A 17,177-nucleotide genomic window follows, 5' to 3' on the forward strand; every position below is an offset into this window, starting at 1 on the left:
AGAGGTCGTTTCTTGTCCGGTTGCCCTGTCTTCGACCTGGGAACCCAATTTTGGTCCTCGGGTCCCATTTTTTTTTGTCTCGCATCCCACTTTTGGCCTGTGGCCTTTTCGGGGTCGATTCTCGTTTTGGGCATCAGAGCATGTTTCTTCTCCTAAAACCCAATATTTGTTTATTAAGTCTCGGAACACATTTTTGTTCTCGTGGACCCATCATGGGTCTTGGAACGCATTTGTGGTCCTTGGGTCCCATTTTGCATCCCGAAACTTGTGTTTTGGTGCTTGATCCCTATTTTGGGTGCCCACCTTGCACCAAGTGCGCACCCGGGGCAAACCGAGCGCCTTGGTGCACCGGGGCAAGATCGAGCGTGCACCCGAGGCGCCCCGAACATGCACCAAGGTGCACTCGGCCCACATGTGAGCGCAGGTCGTTGCGCCCGAGGTGGTGTGTGGGCACCGCGTTGCAGACGGGACACTGCACGCACACGACGCCCCCTCCAGGTGCACGCACGTAGGCCGGGCCGGGTGCACACCCGACGCCCTAGCAAGGTGCGCGCACCCGGGCAGGGCTCACACTTGGCGAACGGGGCGCACTTCGCGAGGGAGGGTGTGCACCTCGACGGGGGTGGGTGGCCGGGGTGGATTCGCACGTGGGTCGCGGTTTGCTAAGTACACACTGCGACAAGCTCATAACGGGTGCGATCATACCAGCGTTAGTGCACCGGATCCCATCAGAACTCCGCAGTTAAGCGCGCTTGGGCCGGAGTAGTACTGGGATGGGTGACCTCCCGGGAAGTCCCGGTGTTGCACCCTTTTTTAGTTTTTCGCCGGGCGTCGCAATGCTATTTGAATAAACCTTTTGCCCGTTTGCGTTCTCGTCGGGGCCGGGCCGGGCCGGGGTGCGCTGCCCGCACTACCGCGCGCGCGGGGGCGACACCGAGCGCGCACCCGAGGCGCCCCGAGCACACAGGCCACGGTGCAACCCGGGCGTTGTGCGCGCACCCCGGTGCGCCCGAGGTGCTGCGCGCGCACCCAGGTGAAATCGGTGTGCACCTCGGCCAGTGCGCGCTCGGTCGAGTCGCGCACGTTGGCCAAGGTGCACGGTGATGTTTCTTACTCTAAGGTTCCGCACCAGACGCCCGGGACAGGTGAGCGAAGCTGGGCGGGGCCGGGTGCGCGGCCGGGGCAGGTGCACGCAGCTGGAGAGAGCTTTGGAGCACACTTCGGAGCGCACCAATGATGCGCTCCATTCAAAAGTTTCCTGAAAAGGCAAAAAAAGTTGAGATTATAGAATTTCCCACTTGAGAGATTGTAAAAAAAAAAAATTTAAAATGAAGGAAACGCGGGTGCCAAGGTGTGCGCAGCCCAGCCAAGGTGTGCGCACCAAGGCGCCCACCCTGGCGAAGGTGCACGCAAGGTGCGCACCCGAGGCAAACCGGACAATTAACCCAACTTTCGACTTCGCGCGCACCTTGGAGCGCACTTCGGAGCGCTCCTTGGTGCGCACCAATCTTGGGCACCTCGGAGTGCACCATGGCGCCCACCAAGGTGCGCACCCGGGGCAAACCGAGCTCCGACTTCGTGCGCACCTTGGAGCGCACGAAAGGTGCGCACCATGGCGCCCACCAAGGTGCGCAGCCCAGCCAAGGCGTGCGCATCAAGGTGCGCACCCTGGCGAAGGTGCGCACCCGGGGCAAACCGAGCTCCGACTTCGTGCGCACCTTGGAGCGCACAAAAGGTGCGCAACCCAGCCAAGGTGTGCGCACCCCGGTCAAACCGAGCTCCGAATCGTGCGCACCAGAGGTGCACGCCATCGTGCGCACCTTGGAGCACACTTCGGAGCCCTCCTTGGTGCGCGCCGATGTTGCGCACCTCGGAGCGCACCCGGGGAAAACAATGCAATTAACCCGACTTTCGACTTCGTGGGCACCTCGGAGCGCTCTCGGGTTCGCACCTCGGAGCACACCGAGGTGCGCACCTTTGATGCGCTGCCTTCACCAATTTCCAGAAAAGGCAAGAAAACATTGAGAAGGTGTGCGCACCGAGGTGCCCACCCTGGCGAAGGTGCACGCGAGGTGCGCACCCGGGGCAAACCGGGCTCCGACTTCGTGCACGCCGCACCTTGGAGCACACTTCGGAGCGCTCCTTGGTGCGCACCAGGGCGCGCAACCCAGCCGAGGTGCCCACCCCGGCGAAGGTGCACGCGAGGTGCGCACCCGGGGCAAACCGGGCTCCGACTTCGTGCACGCCATGGTGCCCACCGCGGCGAAGGTGCACGCGAGGTGCGCACCCGGGGCAAACCGGGCTCCGACTTCGTGCACGCCGCACCTTGGAGCACACTTCGGAGCGCTCCTTGGTGCGCACCATGGTGCCCACCAGGGCGCGCAACCCCGCCGAAGGTGCACGCGAGGTGCGCACCCGGGGCAAACCGGGCTCCGACTTCGTGCACGCCGCACCTTGGAGCACACTTCGGAGCGCTCCTTGGTGCGCACCATGGTGCCCACCAGGGCGCGCAACCCCGCCGAAGGTGCACGCGAGGTGCGCACCCGGGGCAAACCGGGCTCCGACTTCGTGCACGCCATGGTGCGCACCGCGGCGAAGGTGCGCACCCGGGGCAAACCGGGCTCCGACTTCGTGCACGCCGCACCTTGGAGCACACTTCGGAGCGCTCCTTGGTGCGCACCAGGGCGCGCAACCCAGCCGAGGTGCCCACCCCGGCGAAGGTGCACGCGAGGTGCGTACCCGGGGCAAACCGGGCTCCGACTTCGTGCACGCCGCACCTTGGAGCACACTTCGGAGCGCTCCTTGGTGCGCACCATGGTGCCCACCAGGCCGCGCAACCCAGCCAAGGTGTGCGCACCAAGGTGCACGCGAGGTGCGCACCCGGGGCAAACCGGGGTCCGACTTCGTGCACGCCGCACCTTGGAGCACACATCGGGGCGCTCCCGGGTTCGCACCGGCGTTGCGCACCGTGGTGGGCACCTCGGAGCACACCAAGGTGGGCAGCGAGGTGCGCACCTTTGATGCGATGCCTTCACTAATTTCCATAAAAGGCAAAAAAAAAACGAGATTTTAAAATTTCCGTTTTGAAAGATAGTGAGAAAAAGGGAATGCTGGTGCCATCTTGAGCCCGCCCTGGTGCGCAGCCCAGCCAAGGTGTGCGCACCAAGGTGCCCACCCTGGCGAAGGTGCGCGCCCGGGCAATTAACCCAACTTCCAACTTCGCGCGCGCCAGGGTGGGAGCGCACCCAACAACCGGGCCTGGGAAGAGCCAATGCGAGAAACCCCACCAAACGCTCTGACAAAAAAAGAGGGGGCGCTCCAGTAACCCCGCTTCGGAGCGCACCCTGGGCAAACCCAGCCAAGGTGCCCACCCCGGCCAAGGTGCAGGCGAGGTGCGCACCCGGGGCAAACCGGGCTCCGACAACGTGCACGCCGCACCTTGGAGCACACTTCGTAGCGCTCCCGGGTGCGCACCTCAGAGCACACCAAGGTGGGCAGCGAGGTGCGCACCTTTGATGCGCTGCCTTCACTAATTTCCAGAAAAGGCAAAAAAAAAAGGAGATTTTAAAATTTCCGTTTTGAAAGATAGTGAAAAAAACGGAACGCGCGTGCCATCTTGAGCCCGCCCTGGTGCGCAGCCCAGGTAAGGTGCCCACCCTGGCAAAGGTGCGCACCCGGGCAATTAACCCTACTTCCGACTTCGTGCGCGCCAGGGTGGCAACCGGGCCTCAGAAGAGCCAATGCGAGAAACCCCACCAAACGCTCCGACAAAAAAAGAGGCGGCGCTCCAATAACCCCGCTTCGGAGCGCAGCCGGGGCAAACCCAGCCAAGGTGCCCACCCCGACGAAGGTGCACGCGAGGTGCGCACCCGGGGCAAACCGGGCTCCGACAACGTGCACGCAGCACCTTGGAGCACACTTCGAAGCACTCCCGGGTGCCCACCGGCGTTGCGCACCGTGGTGGGCAGCGAGGTGCGCACCTTTGATGCGCTGCCTTCACTAATTTCCAGAAAAAGGCAAAAAAAAATGAGATTTTAAAATTTCCGTTTTGAAAGATAGTGAAAAAAAAGGAACGCGGGTGCCATCTTGAGCCCGCCCTGGTGCGCAGCCCAGGCAAGGCATGCGCACCAAGGTGCCCACCCGAGGTGCACACCCGGGGCAAACCGGGCTCCGACTTCGTGCAGGCCGCACCTTGGAGCACACTTCGGAGCGCTCCTTGGTGCGCACCATGGTGCCCACCAGGGCGCGCAACCCAGCCAAGGTCTGCACACCAAGGTGCCCACCCCGGCGAAGGTGCACGCGAGGTGCGCACCCGGGGCAAACCGGGCTCCGACTTCGTGCACGCCATGGTGCCCACCGCGGCGAAGGTGCACGCGAGGTGCGCACCCGGGGCAAACCGGGCTCCGACTTCGTGCACGCCGCACCTTGGAGCACACTTCGGAGCGCTCCTTGGTGCGCACCATGGTGCCCACCAGGGCGCGCAACCCAGCCAAGGTGTGCGCACCAAGGTGCACGCGAGGTGCGCACCCGGGGCAAACCGGGGTCCGACTTCGTGCACGCCGCACCTTGGAGCACACATCGGAGCGCTCCCAGGTTCGCACCAGCGTTGCGCACCTTTGATGCGCTGCCTTCACTAATTTCCAGAAAAGGCAAAAAAAAACGATATTTTAAAATTTCCGTTCTGAAAGATAGTGAAAAAAACGGAACGCGGGTGCCATCTTGAGCCCTTCCTGGTGCGCAGCCCAGGCAAGTTGTGCGCACCAAGGTGCCCACCCTGGCGGAGGTGCGCGCCCGGGGCAAACCGGGCTCCGACTTCGTGCACTGCATGGTGCCCACCAAGGCGCGCAACCCAGCCAAGGTGCCCACCGCAGCGAAGGTGCACGCGAGGTGCACACCCGGGGCAAACCGGGCTCCGACTTCGTGCACGCCGCACCTTGGAGCACACTTCAGAGCGCTCCTTGGTGCGCACCAGGGCGCGCAACCCAGCCGAGGTGCCCACCCCGGCGAAGGTGCACGCGAGGTGCGCACCCGGGGCAAACCGGGCTCCGACTTCGTGCACGCCATGGTGCCCACCGCGGCGAAGGTGCGCACCCGGGGCAAACCGGGCTCCGACTTCGTGCACGCCGCACCTTGGAGCACACTTCGGAGCGCTCCTTGGTGCGCACCATGGTGCCCACCAGGCCGCGCAACCCAGCCAAGGTGTGCGCACCAAGGTGCACGCGAGGTGCGCACCCGGGGCAAACCGGGGTCCGACTTCGTGCACGCCGCACCTTGGAGCACACATCGGGGCGCTCCCGGGTTCGCACCGGCGTTGCGCACCGTGGTGGGCACCTCGGAGCACACCAAGGTGGGCAGCGAGGTGCGCACCTTTGATGCGATGCCTTCACTAATTTCCATAAAAGGCAAAAAAAAAATGAGATTTTAAAATTTCCGTTTTGAAAGATAGTGAGAAAAAGGGAATGCTGGTGCCATCTTGAGCCCGCCCTGGTGCGCAGCCCAGCCAAGGTTTGCGCACCAAGGTGCCCACCCTGGCGAAGGTGCGCGCCCGGGCAATTAACCCAACTTCCAACTTCGCGCGCGCCAGGGTGGGAGCGCACCCAACAACCGGGCCTGGGAAGAGCCAATGCGAGAAACCCCACCAAACTCTCTGACAAAAAAAGAGGGGGCGCTCCAGTAACCCCGCTTCGGAGCGCACCCTGGGCAAACCCAGCCAAGGTGCCCACCCCGGCCAAGGTGCAGGCGAGGTGCGCACCCGGGGCAAACCGGGCTCCGACAACGTGCACGCCGCACCTTGGAGCACACTTCGTAGCGCTCCCGGGTGCGCACCTCAGAGCACACCAAGGTGGGCAGCGAGGTGCGCACCTTTGATGCGCTGCCTTCACTAATTTCCAGAAAAGGCAAAAAAAAAAGGAGATTTTAAAATTTCCGTTTTGAAAGATAGTGAAAAAAACGGAACGCGCGTGCCATCTTGAGCCCGCCCTGGTGCGCAGCCCAGGTAAGGTGCCACCCTGGCAAAGGTGCGCACCCGGGCAATTAACCCTACTTCCGACTTCGTGCGCGCCAGGGTGGCAACCGGGCCTCGGAAGAGCCAATGCGAGAAACCCCACCAAACGCTCCGACAAAAAAAGAGGCGGCGCTCCAATAACCCCGCTTCGGAGCGCAGCCGGGGCAAACCAAGCCAAGGTGCCCACCCCGACGAAGGTGCACGCGAGGTGCGCACCCGGGGCAAACCGGGCTCCGACAACGTGCACGCAGCACCTTGGAGCACACTTCGAAGCACTCCCGGGTGCCCACCGGCGTTGCGCACCGTGGTGGGCAGCGAGGTGCGCACCTTTGATGCGCTGCCTTCACTAATTTCCAGAAAAAGGCAAAAAAAAATGAGATTTTAAAATTTCCGTTTTGAAAGATAGTGAAAAAAAAGGAACGCGGGTGCCATCTTGAGCCCGCCCTGGTGCGCAGCCCAGGCAAGGCATGCGCACCAAGGTGCCCACCCGAGGTGCACACCCGGGGCAAACCGGGCTCCGACTTCGTGCAGGCCGCACCTTGGAGCACACTTCGGAGCGCTCCTTGGTGCGCACCATGGTGCCCACCAGGGCGCACCCGGGGCAAACCGGGCTCCGACTTCGTGCACGCCGCACCTTGGAGCACACATCGGAGCGCTCCCAGGTTCGCACCAGCGTTGCGCACCTTTGATGCGCTGCCTTCACTAATTTCCAGAAAAGGCAAAAAAAAACGATATTTTAAAATTTCCGTTCTGAAAGATAGTGAAAAAAACGGAACGCGGGTGCCATCTTGAGCCCTTCCTGATGCGCAGCCCAGGCAAGTTGTGCGCACCAAGGTGCCCACCCTGGCGGAGGTGCGCGCCCGGGGCAAACCGGGCTCCGACTTCGTGCACTGCATGGTGCCCACCAAGGCGCGCAACCCAGCCAAGGTGCCCACCGCAGCGAAGGTGCACGCGAGGTGCGCACCCGAGGTGCACACCCGGGGCAAACCGGGCTCCGACTTCGTGCACGCCGCACCTTGGAGCACACTTCAGAGCGCTCCTTGGTACGCACCAGGGCGCGCAACCCAGCCAAGGTGCTCACCCCGGCGAAGGTGCACGCGAGGTGCGCACCCGGGGCAAACCGGGCTCGGACTTCGTGCACGCCGCACCTTGGAGCACACATCGGAGCGCTCCCGGGTTCGCACCAGCATTGCGCACCTTTGATGCGCTGCCTTCACTAATTTCCAGAAAAGGCAAAAAAAAGAAAAAAATGAGATTTTAAAATTTCCGTTTTGAAAGATAGTGAAAAAAACGGAACGCGGGTGCCATCTTGAGCCCGCCCTGGTGTGCAGCCCAGGCAAGTTGTGCGCACCAAGGCACCCACCCTGGCCAAGGTGGGTCACGGGGTGGGTCCTAGGGTGGGTAACGGGGTGGGTACTAAGGTGCGTGCCAAGGTGGGTCATAGGGTGGGTGCCAAGGTGGGCACCAGGGTGGGTGTGCACCAACCCTAGCCAGGGTAGGTCACGGGGTGGTTGTCGGGGTGGGCGTCAAGGAGCCAAGGTGGGTGGCAAGTAGCCAAGTTGCGTGCCAAGGTGGGTGTCGGGGTGGGTGCCAAGGATCCAAGGTGGGTGCCAAGGAACCAAGGTGGGTGTCTGGGTGGGTGCCGAGGTGGGAGCCAGGGTGGGTCCCAAGGTGAGTGCAAAGGTGGGTGCCAGGGTCAAGGTGAGTGCCAATGTGGGTTCCAAGGTGCCAGGGTCAGGGTGAGTGCCAATGTGGGTTCAAAGGTGCTAAGTTGGGTGCGAGGTTGGGTGCGAGGGTGGGTGGGTGCCAAGGTGTGCTAGGTGGAAGCCCGGGTGGGTCGGCATCCCATGGGTGTCGAGTTGGGTGCCTGATGGGTGCTTCTTGTCAAGTTTTAGTCGTCGGGACTCATTTCGAGCCTTAGAGGTCGTTTCTTGTCCGGTTGCCCTGTCTTCGACCTGGGAACCCAATTTTGGTCCTCGGGTCCCATTTTTTTTTGTCTCGCATCCCACTTTTGGCCTGTGGCCTTTTCGGGGTCGATTCTCGTTTTGGGCATCAGAGCATGTTTCTTCTCCTAAAACCCAATATTTGTTTATTAAGTCTCGGAACACATTTTTGTTCTCGTGGACCCATCATGGGTCTTGGAACGCATTTGTGGTCCTTGGGTCCCATTTTGCATCCCGAAACTTGTGTTTTGGTGCTTGATCCCTATTTTGGGTGCCCACCTTGCACCAAGTGCGCACCCGGGGCAAACCGAGCGCCTTGGTGCACCGGGGCAAGATCGAGCGTGCACCCGAGGCGCCCCGAACATGCACCAAGGTGCACTCGGCCCACATGTGAGCGCAGGTCGTTGCGCCCGAGGTGGTGTGTGGGCACCGCGTTGCAGACGGGACACTGCACGCACACGACGCCCCCTCCAGGTGCACGCACGTAGGCCGGGCCGGGTGCACACCCGACGCCCTAGCAAGGTGCGCGCACCCGGGCAGGGCTCACACTTGGCGAACGGGGCGCACTTCGCGAGGGAGGGTGTGCACCTCGACGGGGGTGGGTGGCCGGGGTGGATTCGCACGTGGGTCGCGGTTTGCTAAGTACACACTGCGACAAGCTCATAACGGGTGCGATCATACCAGCGTTAGTGCACCGGATCCCATCAGAACTCCGCAGTTAAGCGCGCTTGGGCCGGAGTAGTACTGGGATGGGTGACCTCCCGGGAAGTCCCGGTGTTGCACCCTTTTTTAGTTTTTCGCCGGGCGTCGCAATGCTATTTGAATAAACCTTTTGCCCGTTTGCGTTCTCGTCGGGGCCGGGCCGGGCCGGGGTGCGCTGCCCGCACTACCGCGCGCGCGGGGGCGACACCGAGCGCGCACCCGAGGCGCCCCGAGCACACAGGCCACGGTGCAACCCGGGCGTTGTGCGCGCACCCCGGTGCGCCCGAGGTGCTGCGCGCGCACCCAGGTGAAATCGGTGTGCACCTCGGCCAGTGCGCGCTCGGTCGAGTCGCGCACGTTGGCCAAGGTGCACGGTGATGTTTCTTACTCTAAGGTTCCGCACCAGACGCCCGGGACAGGTGAGCGAAGCTGGGCGGGGCCGGGTGCGCGGCCGGGGCAGGTGCACGCAGCTGGAGAGAGCTTTGGAGCACACTTCGGAGCGCACCAATGATGCGCTCCATTCAAAAGTTTCCTGAAAAGGCAAAAAAAGTTGAGATTATAGAATTTCCCACTTGAGAGATTGTAAAAAAAAAAAATTTAAAATGAAGGAAACGCGGGTGCCAAGGTGTGCGCAGCCCAGCCAAGGTGTGCGCACCAAGGCGCCCACCCTGGCGAAGGTGCACGCAAGGTGCGCACCCGAGGCAAACCGGACAATTAACCCAACTTTCGACTTCGCGCGCACCTTGGAGCGCACTTCGGAGCGCTCCTTGGTGCGCACCAATCTTGGGCACCTCGGAGTGCACCATGGCGCCCACCAAGGTGCGCACCCGGGGCAAACCGAGCTCCGACTTCGTGCGCACCTTGGAGCGCACGAAAGGTGCGCACCATGGCGCCCACCAAGGTGCGCAGCCCAGCCAAGGCGTGCGCATCAAGGTGCGCACCCTGGCGAAGGTGCGCACCCGGGGCAAACCGAGCTCCGACTTCGTGCGCACCTTGGAGCGCACAAAAGGTGCGCAACCCAGCCAAGGTGTGCGCACCCCGGTCAAACCGAGCTCCGAATCGTGCGCACCAGAGGTGCACGCCATCGTGCGCACCTTGGAGCACACTTCGGAGCCCTCCTTGGTGCGCGCCGATGTTGCGCACCTCGGAGCGCACCCGGGGAAAACAATGCAATTAACCCGACTTTCGACTTCGTGGGCACCTCGGAGCGCTCTCGGGTTCGCACCTCGGAGCACACCGAGGTGCGCACCTTTGATGCGCTGCCTTCACCAATTTCCAGAAAAGGCAAGAAAACATTGAGAAGGTGTGCGCACCGAGGTGCCCACCCTGGCGAAGGTGCACGCGAGGTGCGCACCCGGGGCAAACCGGGCTCCGACTTCGTGCACGCCGCACCTTGGAGCACACTTCGGAGCGCTCCTTGGTGCGCACCAGGGCGCGCAACCCAGCCGAGGTGCCCACCCCGGCGAAGGTGCACGCGAGGTGCGCACCCGGGGCAAACCGGGCTCCGACTTCGTGCACGCCATGGTGCCCACCGCGGCGAAGGTGCACGCGAGGTGCGCACCCGGGGCAAACCGGGCTCCGACTTCGTGCACGCCGCACCTTGGAGCACACTTCGGAGCGCTCCTTGGTGCGCACCATGGTGCCCACCAGGGCGCGCAACCCCGCCGAAGGTGCACGCGAGGTGCGCACCCGGGGCAAACCGGGCTCCGACTTCGTGCACGCCGCACCTTGGAGCACACTTCGGAGCGCTCCTTGGTGCGCACCATGGTGCCCACCAGGGCGCGCAACCCCGCCGAAGGTGCACGCGAGGTGCGCACCCGGGGCAAACCGGGCTCCGACTTCGTGCACGCCATGGTGCGCACCGCGGCGAAGGTGCGCACCCGGGGCAAACCGGGCTCCGACTTCGTGCACGCCGCACCTTGGAGCACACTTCGGAGCGCTCCTTGGTGCGCACCAGGGCGCGCAACCCAGCCGAGGTGCCCACCCCGGCGAAGGTGCACGCGAGGTGCGTACCCGGGGCAAACCGGGCTCCGACTTCGTGCACGCCGCACCTTGGAGCACACTTCGGAGCGCTCCTTGGTGCGCACCATGGTGCCCACCAGGCCGCGCAACCCAGCCAAGGTGTGCGCACCAAGGTGCACGCGAGGTGCGCACCCGGGGCAAACCGGGGTCCGACTTCGTGCACGCCGCACCTTGGAGCACACATCGGGGCGCTCCCGGGTTCGCACCGGCGTTGCGCACCGTGGTGGGCACCTCGGAGCACACCAAGGTGGGCAGCGAGGTGCGCACCTTTGATGCGATGCCTTCACTAATTTCCATAAAAGGCAAAAAAAAAACGAGATTTTAAAATTTCCGTTTTGAAAGATAGTGAGAAAAAGGGAATGCTGGTGCCATCTTGAGCCCGCCCTGGTGCGCAGCCCAGCCAAGGTGTGCGCACCAAGGTGCCCACCCTGGCGAAGGTGCGCGCCCGGGCAATTAACCCAACTTCCAACTTCGCGCGCGCCAGGGTGGGAGCGCACCCAACAACCGGGCCTGGGAAGAGCCAATGCGAGAAACCCCACCAAACGCTCTGACAAAAAAAGAGGGGGCGCTCCAGTAACCCCGCTTCGGAGCGCACCCTGGGCAAACCCAGCCAAGGTGCCCACCCCGGCCAAGGTGCAGGCGAGGTGCGCACCCGGGGCAAACCGGGCTCCGACAACGTGCACGCCGCACCTTGGAGCACACTTCGTAGCGCTCCCGGGTGCGCACCTCAGAGCACACCAAGGTGGGCAGCGAGGTGCGCACCTTTGATGCGCTGCCTTCACTAATTTCCAGAAAAGGCAAAAAAAAAAGGAGATTTTAAAATTTCCGTTTTGAAAGATAGTGAAAAAAACGGAACGCGCGTGCCATCTTGAGCCCGCCCTGGTGCGCAGCCCAGGTAAGGTGCCCACCCTGGCAAAGGTGCGCACCCGGGCAATTAACCCTACTTCCGACTTCGTGCGCGCCAGGGTGGCAACCGGGCCTCGGAAGAGCCAATGCGAGAAACCCCACCAAACGCTCCGACAAAAAAAGAGGCGGCGCTCCAATAACCCCGCTTCGGAGCGCAGCCGGGGCAAACCCAGCCAAGGTGCCCACCCCGACGAAGGTGCACGCGAGGTGCGCACCCGGGGCAAACCGGGCTCCGACAACGTGCACGCAGCACCTTGGAGCACACTTCGAAGCACTCCCGGGTGCCCACCGGCGTTGCGCACCGTGGTGGGCAGCGAGGTGCGCACCTTTGATGCGCTGCCTTCACTAATTTCCAGAAAAAGGCAAACAAAAATGAGATTTTAAAATTTCCGTTTTGAAAGATAGTGAAAAAAAAGGAACGCGGGTGCCATCTTGAGCCCGCCCTGGTGCGCAGCCCAGGCAAGGCATGCGCACCAAGGTGCCCACCCGAGGTGCACACGCGGGGCAAACCGGGCTCCGACTTCGTGCAGGCCGCACCTTGGAGCACACTTCGGAGCGCTCCTTGGTGCGCACCATGGTGCCCACCAGGGCGCGCAACCCAGCCAAGGTCTGCACACCAAGGTGCCCACCCCGGCGAAGGTGCACGCGAGGTGCGCACCCGGGGCAAACCGGGCTCCGACTTCGTGCACGCCATGGTGCCCACCGCGGCGAAGGTGCACGCGAGGTGCGCACCCGGGGCAAACCGGGCTCCGACTTCGTGCACGCCGCACCTTGGAGCACACTTCGGAGCGCTCCTTGGTGCGCACCATGGTGCCCACCAGGGCGCGCAACCCAGCCAAGGTGTGCGCACCAAGGTGCACGCGAGGTGCGCACCCGGGGCAAACCGGGGTCCGACTTCGTGCACGCCGCACCTTGGAGCACACATCGGAGCGCTCCCAGGTTCGCACCAGCGTTGCGCACCTTTGATGCGCTGCCTTCACTAATTTCCAGAAAAGGCAAAAAAAAATGATATTTTAAAATTTCCGTTCTGAAAGATAGTGAAAAAAACGGAACGCGGGTGCCATCTTGAGCCCTTCCTGGTGCGCAGCCCAGGCAAGTTGTGCGCACCAAGGTGCCCACCCTGGCGGAGGTGCGCGCCCGGGGCAAACCGGGCTCCGACTTCGTGCACTGCATGGTGCCCACCAAGGCGCGCAACCCAGCCAAGGTGCCCACCGCAGCGAAGGTGCACGCGAGGTGCACACCCGGGGCAAACCGGGCTCCGACTTCGTGCACGCCGCACCTTGGAGCACACTTCAGAGCGCTCCTTGGTGCGCACCAGGGCGCGCAACCCAGCCGAGGTGCCCACCCCGGCGAAGGTGCACGCGAGGTGCGCACCCGGGGCAAACCGGGCTCCGACTTCGTGCACGCCATGGTGCCCACCGCGGCGAAGGTGCGCACCCGGGGCAAACCGGGCTCCGACTTCGTGCACGCCGCACCTTGGAGCACACTTCGGAGCGCTCCTTGGTGCGCACCATGGTGCCCACCAGGCCGCGCAACCCAGCCAAGGTGTGCGCACCAAGGTGCACGCGAGGTGCGCACCCGGGGCAAACCGGGGTCCGACTTCGTGCACGCCGCACCTTGGAGCACACATCGGGGCGCTCCCGGGTTCGCACCGGCGTTGCGCACCGTGGTGGGCACCTCGGAGCACACCAAGGTGGGCAGCGAGGTGCGCACCTTTGATGCGATGCCTTCACTAATTTCCATAAAAGGCAAAAAAAAAACGAGATTTTAAAATTTCCGTTTTGAAAGATAGTGAGAAAAAGGGAATGCTGGTGCCATCTTGAGCCCGCCCTGGTGCGCAGCCCAGCCAAGGTTTGCGCACCAAGGTGCCCACCCTGGCGAAGGTGCGCGCCCGGGCAATTAACCCAACTTCCAACTTCGCGCGCGCCAGGGTGGGAGCGCACCCAACAACCGGGCCTGGGAAGAGCCAATGCGAGAAACCCCACCAAACTCTCTGACAAAAAAAGAGGGGGCGCTCCAGTAACCCCGCTTCGGAGCGCACCCTGGGCAAACCCAGCCAAGGTGCCCACCCCGGCCAAGGTGCAGGCGAGGTGCGCACCCGGGGCAAACCGGGCTCCGACAACGTGCACGCCGCACCTTGGAGCACACTTCGTAGCGCTCCCGGGTGCGCACCTCAGAGCACACCAAGGTGGGCAGCGAGGTGCGCACCTTTGATGCGCTGCCTTCACTAATTTCCAGAAAAGGCAAAAAAAAAAGGAGATTTTAAAATTTCCGTTTTGAAAGATAGTGAAAAAAACGGAACGCGCGTGCCATCTTGAGCCCGCCCTGGTGCGCAGCCCAGGTAAGGTGCCACCCTGGCAAAGGTGCGCACCCGGGCAATTAACCCTACTTCCGACTTCGTGCGCGCCAGGGTGGCAACCGGGCCTCGGAAGAGCCAATGCGAGAAACCCCACCAAACGCTCCGACAAAAAAAGAGGCGGCGCTCCAATAACCCCGCTTCGGAGCGCAGCCGGGGCAAACCAAGCCAAGGTGCCCACCCCGACGAAGGTGCACGCGAGGTGCGCACCCGGGGCAAACCGGGCTCCGACAACGTGCACGCAGCACCTTGGAGCACACTTCGAAGCACTCCCGGGTGCCCACCGGCGTTGCGCACCGTGGTGGGCAGCGAGGTGCGCACCTTTGATGCGCTGCCTTCACTAATTTCCAGAAAAAGGCAAAAAAAAATGAGATTTTAAAATTTCCGTTTTGAAAGATAGTGAAAAAAAAGGAACGCGGGTGCCATCTTGAGCCCGCCCTGGTGCGCAGCCCAGGCAAGGCATGCACACCAAGGTGCCCACCCGAGGTGCACACCCGGGGCAAACCGGGCTCCGACTTCGTGCAGGCCGCACCTTGGAGCACACTTCGGAGCGCTCCTTGGTGCGCACCATGGTGCCCACCAGGGCGCACCCGGGGCAAACCGGGCTCCGACTTCGTGCACGCCGCACCTTGGAGCACACATCGGAGCGCTCCCAGGTTCGCACCAGCGTTGCGCACCTTTGATGCGCTGCCTTCACTAATTTCCAGAAAAGGCAAAAAAAAACGATATTTTAAAATTTCCGTTCTGAAAGATAGTGAAAAAAACGGAACGCGGGTGCCATCTTGAGCCCTTCCTGGTGCGCAGCCCAGGCAAGTTGTGCGCACCAAGGTGCCCACCCTGGCGGAGGTGCGCGCCCGGGGCAAACCGGGCTCCGACTTCGTGCACTGCATGGTGCCCACCAAGGCGCGCAACCCAGCCAAGGTGCCCACCGCAGCGAAGGTGCACGCGAGGTGCGCACCCGAGGTGCACACCCGGGGCAAACCGGGCTCCGACTTCGTGCACGCCGCACCTTGGAGCACACTTCAGAGCGCTCCTTGGTACGCACCAGGGCGCGCAACCCAGCCAAGGTGCTCACCCCGGCGAAGGTGCACGCGAGGTGCGCACCCGGGGCAAACCGGGCTCGAACTTCGTGCACGCCGCACCTTGGAGCACACATCGGAGCGCTCCCGGGTTCGCACCAGCATTGCGCACCTTTGATGCGCTGCCTTCACTAATTTCCAGAAAAGGCAAAAAAAAGAAAAAAATGAGATTTTAAAATTTCCGTTTTGAAAGATAGTGAAAAAAACGGAACGCGGGTGCCATCTTGAGCCCGCCCTGGTGTGCAGCCCAGGCAAGTTGTGCGCACCAAGGCACCCACCCTGGCCAAGGTGGGTCACGGGGTGGGTCCTAGGGTGGGTAACGGGGTGGGTACTAAGGTGCGTGCCAAGGTGGGTCATAGGGTGGGTGCCAAGGTGGGCACCAGGGTGGGTGTGCACCAACCCTAGCCAGGGTAGGTCACGGGGTGGTTGTCGGGGTGGGCGTCAAGGAGCCAAGGTGGGTGGCAAGTAGCCAAGTTGCGTGCCAAGGTGGGTGTCGGGGTGGGTGCCAAGGATCCAAGGTGGGTGCCAAGGAACCAAGGTGGGTGTCTGGGTGGGTGCCGAGGTGGGAGCCAGGGTGGGTCCCAAGGTGAGTGCAAAGGTGGGTGCCAGGGTCAAGGTGAGTGCCAATGTGGGTTCCAAGGTGCCAGGGTCAGGGTGAGTGCCAATGTGGGTTCAAAGGTGCTAAGTTGGGTGCGAGGTTGGGTGCGAGGGTGGGTGGGTGCCAAGGTGTGCTAGGTGGAAGCCCGGGTGGGTCGGCATCCCATGGGTGTCGAGTTGGGTGCCTGATGGGTGCTTCTTGTCAAGTTTTAGTCGTCGGGACTCATTTCGAGCCTTAGAGGTCGTTTCTTGTCCGGTTGCCCTGTCTTCGACCTGGGAACCCAATTTTGGTCCTCGGGTCCCATTTTTTTTTGTCTCGCATCCCACTTTTGGCCTGTGGCCTTTTCGGGGTCGATTCTCGTTTTGGGCATCAGAGCATGTTTCTTCTCCTAAAACCCAATATTTGTTTATTAAGTCTCGGAACACATTTTTGTTCTCGTGGACCCATCATGGGTCTTGGAACGCATTTGTGGTCCTTGGGTCCCATTTTGCATCCCGAAACTTGTGTTTTGGTGCTTGATCCCTATTTTGGGTGCCCACCTTGCACCAAGTGCGCACCCGGGGCAAACCGAGCGCCTTGGTGCACCGGGGCAAGATCGAGCGTGCACCCGAGGCGCCCCGAACATGCACCAAGGTGCACTCGGCCCACATGTGAGCGCAGGTCGTTGCGCCCGAGGTGGTGTGTGGGCACCGCGTTGCAGACGGGACACTGCACGCACACGACGCCCCCTCCAGGTGCACGCACGTAGGCCGGGCCGGGTGCACACCCGACGCCCTAGCAAGGTGCGCGCACCCGGGCAGGGCTCACACTTGGCGAACGGGGCGCACTTCGCGAGGGAGGGTGTGCACCTCGACGGGGGTGGGTGGCCGGGGTGGATTCGCACGTGGGTCGCGGTTTGCTAAGTACACACTGCGACAAGCTCATAACGGGTGCGATCATACCAGCGTTAGTGCACCGGATCCCATCAGAACTCCGCAGTTAAGCGCGCTTGGGCCGGAGTAGTACTGGGATGGGTGACCTCCCGGGAAGTCCCGGTGTTGCACCCTTTTTTAGTTTTTCGCCGGGCGTCGCAATGCTATTTGAATAAACCTTTTGCCCGTTTGCGTTCTCGTCGGGGCCGGGCCGGGCCGGGGTGCGCTGCCCGCACTACCGCGCGCGCGGGGGCGACACCGAGCGCGCACCCGAGGCGCCCCGAGCACACAGGCCACGGTGCAACCCGGGCGTTGTGCGCGCACCCCGGTGCGCCCGAGGTGCTGCGCGCGCACCCAGGTGAAATCGGTGTGCACCTCGGCCAGTGCGCGCTCGGTCGAGTCGCGCACGTTGGCCAAGGTGCACGGTGATGTTTCTTACTCTAAGGTTCCGCACCAGACGCCCGGGACAGGTGAGCGAAGCTGGGCGGGGCCGGGTGCGCGGCCGGGGCAGGTGCACGCAGCTGGAGAGAGCTTTGGAGCACACTTCGGAGCGCACCAATGATGCGCTCCATTCAAAAGTTTCCTGAAAAGGCAAAAAAAGTTGAGATTATAGAATTTCCCACTTGAGAGATTGTAAAAAAAAAAAATTTAAAATG

The 17,177-nt window shown here is 62.7% G+C and overlaps 3 non-coding genes across 3 annotated transcripts; all 3 read left to right on the top strand.

Annotated features, from left to right (window-relative positions):
- The first annotated feature begins 691 nt into the window (after window positions 1-691).
- LOC131866169 (5S ribosomal RNA) lies at window positions 692-810 on the top strand. The gene has a single exon (XR_009364800.1). It is a non-coding gene; the product is annotated as a 5S ribosomal RNA (ribosomal RNA).
- A 7,804-nt stretch (window positions 811-8,614) lies between these two features.
- LOC131866170 (5S ribosomal RNA) lies at window positions 8,615-8,733 on the top strand. Its single transcript, XR_009364801.1, has one exon. It is a non-coding gene; the product is annotated as a 5S ribosomal RNA (ribosomal RNA).
- Window positions 8,734-16,537: 7,804 nt separating this feature from the next.
- On the top strand, window positions 16,538-16,656 carry LOC131866171 (5S ribosomal RNA). Its single transcript, XR_009364802.1, has one exon. It is a non-coding gene; the product is annotated as a 5S ribosomal RNA (ribosomal RNA).
- Window positions 16,657-17,177: the final 521 nt, after the last annotated feature.

The sequence above is a fragment of the Cryptomeria japonica genome, unplaced genomic scaffold (genome assembly GCF_030272615.1).
Source record: "Cryptomeria japonica unplaced genomic scaffold, Sugi_1.0 HiC_scaffold_133, whole genome shotgun sequence".
Classification (NCBI taxonomy): domain Eukaryota; kingdom Viridiplantae; phylum Streptophyta; class Pinopsida; order Cupressales; family Cupressaceae; genus Cryptomeria; species Cryptomeria japonica.